The sequence below is a fragment of the Branchiostoma belcheri genome, unplaced genomic scaffold, assembly GCF_001625305.1.
Source record: "Branchiostoma belcheri isolate BF01 breed outbred unplaced genomic scaffold, Haploidv18h27 scaffold48, whole genome shotgun sequence".
In the NCBI taxonomy this organism is placed as follows: Eukaryota; Metazoa; Chordata; class Leptocardii; order Amphioxiformes; family Branchiostomatidae; genus Branchiostoma; species Branchiostoma belcheri.
In genome coordinates this window covers 2,300,556-2,311,333 of record NW_017804109.1, presented here as the reverse complement: position 1 = coordinate 2,311,333, position 10,778 = coordinate 2,300,556, and the positions used below count along the sequence as shown (strand labels likewise).

The window sequence follows — 10,778 nt, the reverse complement described above, 5'->3', positions numbered from 1 at the left end:
GGGGGGTGTCCTGGATGTCAGCATCCACATGTGGGACGAATGGTGCAGCGGTCAGTGACCCTGCCTTCGGACCAAAAGGTCGAGGGCTGGCAACCCGGCCACTGCTGTACAGTGGACACAGGAGAGGGAGTTGTTTTTACAGCAGGACAAAAGTCTGACGGCCTGTCAATCATCCGTCAGCTGACAGCAGGGAACCCTGGGAGTTCTGCATGTCCATCAGGCACTGCCAGCCTTGGGGAATCAGGACAGGTTTGCATCATTGAGTCTTCTCTCTAAAAATTTCTTAACCTGCATTGTAACTTAACTCAGAGTGTGTTTCTAACCCCTAACAACTCAAGCTGTTGTCTCTGTAACTTAGAACTAACATTAACATGATCCAACCTGCAGGCATCATGTTAAGAAGGGAGAACGACCTTAGATGTTCTATGACCTTAGCCATCAAGGTCACTGACAGAACAGTGGAGGGTGCGAGGTCACCAAGGTGCGTGTTGCTGGTTGCCATGGCGATGCGAGGTCACCAAGGTGCGCTGGCCGTCGCCATGGCGATGACAGACACCCCACCAGCGGCCTTCTGATGGGAGTTTATTACTAACAGATTTTCCCACAACATGTCGGTCCGTGGGGAGCGCCCCCCTCCCCAGCTCCTGTTCACTCCCATCAACCCACCACGCCTGAACGCCCATCTCCATGGAAACCATCGCCGTGACGATGGGGACCAGCACTGTACGAGGTACCCATCCATCACACGGCACCCTGGGAAATATGGCTGGGACCGGGGTCTAATTAATTTGCGGTTATGAAAATGAATATTATGTCGGTTATCGCAGGTTTCTATCTGGAGCTGTGGCAGCGCAGCAGGGCTGGGCCTGGGGCTGGGAGATGTTGTCACAACTGGTTATATCAGAACTGAGGTTTTTATACTGCTCTCAATTCTTGTTTTATAAACAATTGAGAACAACAACTAGGTACAAAACAGCTTATATCACAACCTGGGCTTCTGTACTGTTCCTAACGCTTGTGTTTTATAAACAACTCGGCACGACAACTAGGTACGTAACAGCTTACATCAAAACTGAGCGTTTTATACTGTTGTCAAGGCTTGTCTTTTATAAACAACTAAGCACAACAACTAACAGTTTACATCGGAGCTGAGGCTTCTGTACTGTTCCCAATGCTTGGTTTATAAACAAGTATAGGCACAACAACCAGCTATAAGCTGCAGCTATAGGACAAACAATAAGCATTGTACCATGGACTACTGGCTGGTAGAACAACAACAACAACCATGCATGTGTGAAGTTTTTAAGATAAAAAGTAATGAGAAGTAGCAATGAACAGGGCTTTAGACAGAAGTTTTGGGCATCCAGGAATTGCCCAGACCCAGAAGTTATAAAATCTCAGTTGTGTAATTATTGATTTCTGCCACTTCTAGGATGTTTGGCTGTTACCATGGCAACAATGTGAAGGGCTGTTACAAAAGTTAATCAATTCTCATTAAGTAACCTGTACTTACATAATTAGCACAGCCATAATTAAGTAACGCTTGATTTCATAATTGAAATTCCCATACTTACAGGTGACAAGTGCTTACAAATGTACATGATCATAATTAGGTCATAGATATAATGATCGAAATTGACATAATTTGCTGACATGATTTTACCATGTAAGATTGTCATATGTAGGGATCATGTAATGGTGCTATTTGTACATAATATGCTACATATATTTACTTTGAATCAATTGTAAAATATTCCTTTCAATTATCTGTAACATTAATTGTCATGATTCTCATCTCATCTGTCCCTGCTAATAGTCTGGACTGTTGGGGCACCACAAAAGATCTGACGACCAGTTTTGTGCTTTTTTTTAAGCAAAAATAAACATACCAACTGGGAACATATGCTTGCCTCCATAATTGTTAGGTAATTAATTTCATAATTAGGACTAACGAGTCCTTGATCCAACCCTGCTTCTTCCCTGCCTGGTACAGAATCAGGCCTGACTGAGGCACAGTTCAGGTCCGGAGACTTGACATGTCATGTTTTACACCCAAAACAAACTGCCTCCACCGAACCACAGACCATCTGTCACACAGAACAACTCAACTCCACTCCAGTCATCATTGAGTAGCCTCTACCAGGCACTGAGGAATCGCTGGAAAAATAGTAAGAATTGGCCAAAATAAAGGGAATAGTATAGCAGGGGAGTTAGCCGGCCAGAAAGGGTACACTTTGCGACAATATGTACTCTCCACCAACTCCCCTGGCATGTCATCTCTCAATATTTGGCCAATTTCTAAATTCTACTCTTTCCAGCCGCCTCCAAGTAAAGGTTTGGGTTTTGGCTTATTTTTTACCTGTTTTTAGGCTTTTTTATCAGGCTTTCTTTTTAGCACTGGCATCTTTTATTTTACACCAGCCCAAAAAAAGATACCAAAGAGAGAAGTTTCCAATTGCTGTTTTCTCGCTGAATTATGAATAACTGTGTGAACACAAGAACTAACTTAGAGTGGCCCTGTGACCAGCCCAGTGGAGCAGGGAATGGGACAATCTGCTCTGCACCGTGGCTGCCGGGTTAACGCGTTTGAAACTGGCGCCGCTCGAGCGGGCGTGTGTCGGCGCTCGCTGTCGGCGGGACGGTAATTTGTTATTGATTGAGTGATGAGCGCCGTTGGGGCGTCGGGAGCCCGGGTGAAGTGTTTATGTGGCAGGGATGAGCAGGGATAATACGGGGGGCAGATAACGACACAAAGGGGGCGGCAGGAGCGATCGCGGCGTGTCAGGGGGGCGGTCTGTCTGCCGCTCGCCCCCCGGCCTCGCACATCCCTCATGCACATAAAATTAACCATTGATCGGCGGGAAATTTATGCAGGGTGGCTAAATGGGGCACTGATGGAGGACGTCGCACATTCTGTGTCTAATTTCCTTGAAAACTACCAACATTAATCAGAGATATTGACTTCCAATACGGGCCCGGGCCCGGCCCTGCACCATTGTGATGCGGCGATGGCAGATCAATACGGGCTGGGGCAGTAAATTTGGCTGTGATACATCCGCATCAGCCCTAATCACCTCACAAAGGCCAATATTGTGCGGCTTCGCCCCTGAAGGGAGAAGAATTAACTTTCCGCGCTTGGTTATGTCGGCGGGGGGAGTGATGGATGGAACGGGGAGGACAGTCCGGGATGGGACGTCTGGTTATCACCCGGCTGTCACCGGTTTATCTAGTCTGGTTATCGCCTGGCTGTCAGTGGTTTATCGCCTGGCTGTCACTGGTTTATCTAGTCTGGTTATCACCCGGCTGTCACCGGTTTATCTAGTCTGGTTATCGCCTGGCTGTCAGTGGTTTATCACCTGGCTGTCACTGGTTTATCTGGTCTGGTTATCGCCCGGTTTATCTGGTCTGGTTATCGCCCGGTTTATCTGGTCTGGTTATCGCCTGGTTTATCTGGTCTGGTTATCGCCCGGTTTATCTGGTCACGCAGCTCATTACCACCTCGCACTGGTACCTGACGTATCTATTGGACACTGATCAATCCTCCAGCCTCCATTGGACCTGTTACGTACTGGTCCAATCTCAACTGGCCTTGGTATGTACTGGCCAGTGGAGCTAGTATGTTATGCCAAAGGGCAATTATACCAGCTATACAGATACAGAAGCTGGTGTGTTATGTCGAGGGGCAGTTATAATGGCTATACAGATACAGAAGCTGGTGTGTTACGCCACAGGGCAGTTAAACCGGCTATACAGATACAGAAGCTGGCGTGTTACGCCGAAGGGCGGTTATACCGGCTACACAGATACAGGAGCTGGAGTGTTACACCCAAGGGCGGTTATAACGGCTATACAGATACAGAAGCTGGTGTGTTACGCCGGAGGGCGGTTATACCGGCTATACAGATACAGAAGCTGGTGTGTTATGCCGAAGGGCAGCTATACAGATACAGAACCTCCACTGGCCCTACCATGTCCTGGCCACCTGTTCCATACTTCCTCACCATCACATCAAAACCAAATTCTTTCCTAAGAATGTTTCCAAACAAAGTTGTTCCAGCTTCGCTGCAAATTTATTCCACTTTCAGACGAAGCTATTCCGTCCATATGGCTGGTTCTGTGCGGGAATACTCCGCGGAGGTTGGTGCGATCCTCCCTCATGTTTACGACCGTTCTTTGATCTTCCCCGTACAACGCCGCTCAACTCCCAGCAGGCCTTTTCAAACGATTCCCGGATAATTGTGGATTTGTCGACGGTTATCATCAGTCAGGCAGCGCAGGCAGAAACTTTGCCAGACAAGCCGGGAGATGGAGAAACCGTGTATACGGCCGGGGAAGAGGGAGCATGGGCGGACCTACCGGGAACAGACGCCTTTGAACAGAGAAATTCCACTTTGCGAAGTCTCCTGGCACCTGTGTGTGTGTTTGCTTCAGAGTGGAGCTCTCAACTGGAATATTTGGTTTGAATCTTAACTGGGAGGTTTTGAAACTGATTGCCACACCTTGTTGCAAGTAAAGGTCATATGGACGAAAAAGTGGAATGATGTTAATTTTGCTGTTGTCTTTCAGATATAACATACAGTCATGTATGTACAAAGATTGTAGATTTGGTGCTCTTGTTGTCTACCTGTAATTGTATACATGTAATCACTAATGTGGAAAAACATCTATGACATAAGACTTAGTCTTGTTCAAACAAAATTTCCCAGCAAAAAGCATTCCAAGAGCAAAAGATCTCCTGTTGAAAATATAAAAGAATACTCTGATATAGCATGTAGACTTGATGCTTCCCTCACTACTAATATACCAGCAGTAATAATGGGCAAATTAAAAAAAGCCAATAAAGCTACATAATAACATAATTCCTCATAAAAATCATAATCTGGGGAGATTTTCCCTCCCGACGTGAACCCTGGCAGTCAAGGCCGCTGCTAAGCGATACCGACACGCGGGTATCAAGACAATCGCCTCCATCGGGCCCGGGAGAGGCGGTTTGATCGCCGATTGTTTTGATGGTCGTCGGGCGGACAGACAACAGCTGGTCCCAGTTGCCGTGGCGATGTTCCATCGGGGAAATCTGGCGCGGGGCGGCCGGAGCTGTGAAGTATGGACCGGGGGTCAAACCGCCACCCAATTTGTTCCCCCTGAATTGAAACTGTCAGCCCGCCTTAATTGCTAATGAGAAATCAATGGACGGCAAACGTTTTTATGGGGCAGGAGGCCGAGATCAGAGCGGTGGGGCGGGAGGGGGGCGCGGCGCTGCGGGGCAGAATAAACCCCCACAATCACACCGCAACTGTCACTCGCAAGGTCGCCTGAATATTCACGCGCCAATTTCGGCGGGAATTGATTTATTGATCCGGGCGATCCATCAGATCTGCCGGGCGCGACTCGGATCTGCGGGATCTCGTGATCCAGCCTGCGGGACACGGACTAACGTCTGTCATACGCCGGGCTGATATTTACCTTCATAGCTCACAAACAACAACAAATAAACAACACACAAGGCACTACTGAAGTTCCTCTGCATTGGCACAACACATAATACCACTCAAACATTGAAAGCAACATAAAAACAACTCAAAAACTAATCAAAAGCATTCTGTGACTTTGGCACCACAAACTTGCCTCATTTCTATATCAAGAAGGTGAAAATTTAACAACACGCCTCTAACAATCAATGAAAACTGCAGCCCTCTTTAATAGTTTCCCTCTACATAATAAACAGAAACCCTGAAACCCAGTCCGTTGTAATTTGCGCCAGGGTTTGTGAGTGATGGAATGATATGAAATACTTATGGGCATCAGATCCCGGCTTATTAAACACCAGGCCCTCGCAGCTATACGGCAGGACAACCTCAATCATACACGACTCACCATCTATCAACCTGCTGCTGGGCAGGCAGCGGGGGGCTGGGGTTAACTGTTGGGCTGTTGTGGTGTGGTGTAGCTCACTGGTGGTTGTAGAATAATGTGATGTACAATGTATCTGCAAGGTAGCAACCTGCAAACTATCTATTGTAGTCTGGTGTGGTGTAGCTGACTGGTTGTTGTAGTCTGGTATGGTGTAAGTACTAGGTAATATATTTAGATTCTTAATGTTGAAAACGTTCAATACTGTGGTGTTTTTGCATTTATACTTATAGTCTTGGGTAAAGACTTGGTAGTGTTAGTAATGTTCGATACAGCCGTGTGTTTTCTAAACTTTGTTGCCTTGCTGACCAGACTGCAGAAATATATGGGAATGGGGCACACTTGTGAGCAGTTTGTTAGAGGGGCTACTTTAATAAAAATGTAACCAGAGGGAAAGAAGGTCTGATGCAAAACGTACTTTGTAGAACAAGAGAAGTGTTTGGAAAGAGCTTTTTTTCATGGTCCAGTGCCTGTGTCTGACTGTGTCTAACACTGTAACAAGCGTGTTTTGGGAACAAGGGGGTGATTCTCCACGGACATTTTAAGCCATGTAACACGACACTAATGTCTGGACATGGTCAATTTTCGCGCCAAATGAAAACGTTCCACCAATTTTCCGCATTACCAGATCCAGGAGCAGATATCAGGGAGAGGCAGGCACCTTAACTAGAGCAGAGAAGGGGGTGGGAAACACACACAAGTACATTCTGCCAAACTGTGGAGATGTTCCTCTGTTCTCCTCCTCTCCCAGCAAACTTATTGATGAAGTTCCCGCCCGGCAATAAGGCAAATTTCAAGGTTCAATGAGAGGCTAATCCCAAGGTCACAGCCCTGCCATTAGAGGTCGTACGGCGCTGGCAGCGGCCATCAGGGTTGATAGGATGTAGTTTTGATGAGGAGACGAGCGCCCATTCGGGCTGGCGCTGGAATTGTCTGCCGCCGTAACCGCCCGGCTTCGCAGGAAACTCCCCGCACTCCGTCTCCATGGTTCCCAACTTTCCCGGCCGACCGGACGGCAATCCGTCATCGTACGCGGGAAAACAAAGGCCTGTTTCCCCCGCGCTCACTGATCGTTACCGAGGGCGACGCGCGATAAACAACAACTAAAGTCGTCCGCGGACGTTCCCGGGTGATCCATGGGCGGAGAGGAAGGGTTAGATAAGGGAGAGAAACAGTTTATCAGGGAGAAGAGACATGTTGATGTTCAGAGCAGGAAGAAGTCGGGGTCCAGATGGACACAGATGTACAAAATGACTAATAAACTGGTGGACATACCAACTACTAAGTACCTAATACCAGCTTAGGAAAAACAAGAAATAGCCATGCCTTCAAGTACCAGAGTTATCAACCAAGGATTGAGGTGTTTAAAAACTCATTCTTTCCTAGAACTATCGCAGAGTGGAACTCGCTGTCACCATGCAAGTACAGTAGGGGCATTATCATCAGATAGCTTTAAACAATGTCTAGAGTTAGATGTTCGAAGCTTAGGTGTCACAAGTCATTCCGTGTGTTATGAAGCCAGCTGCCGCCGTGCTGCGTGCCTGCCAAAGGGCCATACAGATACAGAACCATGGAGCCTGATGGTGTCTGGATGTAAGCACAGATGATGGGGTAATGAGGGGACAATGATGTCTTTAAGTTTAACTTAAGTAAGACTCCTCCTTGCATGACGGAGCTGTGTCTCAGTGCGAGACGAAAGGAGGATGAAAGTGATGTATGCGATCAGCAGTTGTACTGTCCTTCAACAAACAAACAAACAAACAAACAGACAGACACACAGACAGACACACAGGTCTTTGCCCAGACATTCACCCCAAGGTTTTTAAGTTAAGTAAGACTCCTTGTGCAATGGAGCGGTGCCCAAACGCGCCTCTGTGTGAGCTGTAACAGATGAAAGTGATAGGATCAGCAGGGCTGGTTAATGGCGGCCCCGACGGACCAGCATCCCGTAGGATCACCGTGGTTACCGCCGCGGGCGACGTCACATTAAACCTGCCGCTCATCTCCATGGCGATGAGCGCTAATTGAGACGGGCACTTCTGGGATGGGAGGGTGTGAGAACACGGGAGACAAGGAAAAAAACACTGTCGTGCAAAGAAACAAACATTTGTTTGGATAGAACCTTAAGAAGATAAACTGATGAAAAGTCGTTTGTTCATTTTCTCACTTGCTCAGTCTACAACACTATGAAGATAAGAAAATATTATGCTTTCAGGCAAGAACCCTCATGAAGTACAATAACCAATACCAATAGCTAGCATGTACATAACTGCACCTAGTGAAGAAACAAACAAACCTTTGTTTTGAACTAAAATTTCAAAACAAAATTAACTGATGAAGACTTCATTTACTAATTCCCTTGCTCACTCTATAAAGCAGTGTTAATGAATAACAAAATAAGAACTTTCTTCTTTCTCTTTGCAGAAGTGGAGACTGTCAAACTCCTAATGAAGTGCATGTAATAATAATGATGTCTAATAACCACCATATCAGTATCTCGTATCTAACCATGTTGTAATTGCTTGGTGATGGTGACTCCTGTGATATGATTAATACGACAGCTTTAATTACGCCTCTCACAGAGAATCAAACCACTCAAAACTCCCGGGAGACACTTAATAATGTCACAGCCAGAAGTTTGGGTGTTGTTAATGTTCAGTTCTTGTTTCTGTGTTCCAATTATTATAGTTTCAGATGTAACTGGGGCAATATGTACTTTTACATAGCCTCCTTACATGCCTTACCAGGCTCTGGGATTCCGCTTTTCAGGTTTCAATATTTTTTATGATGCCATAGCAGTTCTGGGTACAAGCAGTAGATAGTAGTAGTAGTAGTACACTGGCTTATTAATTTTATGCTTGTGTTTGAAAGTCATAACAGCCCTGAGGCTGAATGTAGGCTCATCTTGCATAAAATAATGAAACACTTTGAATCTGAACATTCTGCATCAGTTTGTAATCTCCAAAATCCTACACTTAAAATAGTTTTCTTTTAGTTTAATCACAACAAGAAACCGAGTACAAGCAGAACTGGCATACATTTGTATGCCATCTGAAAAAAACGCACATTCTATAGGGACAGAGAAAAGCTTAGCTGGTACAGCCTACTAGGGAGGCTGGACATCACCTGGTTGCAGGTAAGAGACGTATTTTCCTGGCAGAATAAGTAAAAGTGAAACACGAGCGTGGTATACAGGTGCGGAACGTGAGTGCTAATGAACTAATGATGGCGTTCCCATGGCGATGGTTGTTCCGGCGGCGATGGTCCCGGCGGTGTGTTTCTGCGCCGCCCTCGGGCCTTCGCTACATCAAAGCCGCCTACCTTTATCCGCCGACCGGGAGCGGATGCAATAACCCAGAAACAATTAGCAGCACCGCGCCGCGCGGGCTTAACGAGGCCTTAACGAGGTAATGAATCTGACAAGAGACGTTAATGACTGACGGAGATACGCAGATCCCAGCCCCAATCCTAACCACCACCCTGGGGCCTATCCCTACCCCTGGGGGCCTTCCCCCTGCCCCAGGGGCCTATCCCTACCCTGGGGGGGCCTATATCCCCACCCCTGGCCATGGGGGCATCCCCTACCCCTGGGGCTTACCCTTACCCCTGGGCCCTATCTCTACCCCAGGGGCTTTTCCCCTACCTCTGGGGGCCTCTCACTACCCCTGGGGAGCTTCTCACTACCCCTGGGGCATTAATGCAAAGCATGGGTCTACCCAGGGGCGCTAGTGCAGGTTTGATGTGGAGAAATTAACAGTTCAGGAACACCAACAATCAAAATATCAGTAACTGTTACCATATGTTTGACATAGGGAGAAGACATGCTTCTGTTTCAGTCTTAACCTTGTCTAGTTTTAACTCCCCTACTATACTAAGAGGCAACCTCAGAAGGTGTGTCTATCAAAAAAGTGTTTGGCAAGTGAACTACATGTACACAAGACTAAGAACTAACACCATTGGACTCGCCCTACTCCGTGGAGTGGCTGTCAACACACATGTACACGTACTGTCTACAGCAAGACTAGTGGAGTCACTTGCAGAAAACATGCCCTGCACGTGTGCAAGAAAAAACAGACAACCGCATCAAACCGTGTCTCTTAGCTGACAGACCACAGAAGGCTGAAGCTGCCAGTCTTACAGCACTCTGCAGGAAAAACTGCTTGACTCTCTGCTCCTTACTGTTGACAGACTCCGACTGGAAGGGAGCAGGCTGGAAAAACTTTTCAGGCACATTTTCCTTTCAAAATTCAACCAGAACCTTCCACATACATTCTCTAACAATTTTTTAACAACTTAGTTGTGTGTACTTTAGGTACTTGTTGCCACCTGTAAATTATGTCCAGCACTTAACTAAAAAAAACTCAAAAAAGGGTTCAACAAAACAAACTTGTATGATTGAACATCTGACTCATTCTGTAAGAAATTCTACCAGTATGGATGGGTGGGGCTAGTGTGCAGAGAATGAAATATTGGTAAAATTTTGTCGCTTTTCTTTCTGTTGTTCTGCCCTTTTATTGGTAAACTTTCTGTCATGTTTTGGACTCTTTGGGGTCCAGAAACTAGGCAGTTCCTTTCTCACTTCCTTGTGTCACTCCTTCTTTCTTAAAACAGTCCTTGGAGTTGTTCCAGACATGGCAGCTGCTTAAGTAAAGTTCCTTGCACTCCCGGCTAAGGAGGGCCTGCATGCCCTTTTTCTTAAGGCGTAATCAGGCCTTTTTAGCCTTCATAATCCGTAGGCAGCCTCCCAAATCATTGTAATTCGTAATCAGTACATTAGCTGTAACACATAACTGTTCATAATCAGCCCTGAGAATTTAATGTAAATCGCAATCGGCAGTAAAAATTTTGCATAAATCGTAATCACTATT

General features: G+C 46.4%; 1 protein-coding gene across 1 annotated transcript in view; it reads right to left on the bottom strand.

Moving 5' to 3' along the window:
- Positions 1 to 10,778, bottom strand: part of LOC109479345 (WW domain-containing oxidoreductase-like) — a 65,861-nt gene that overhangs the window by 5,786 nt on the left and 49,297 nt on the right. The gene's annotated exons all lie outside the window — the stretch shown is intronic.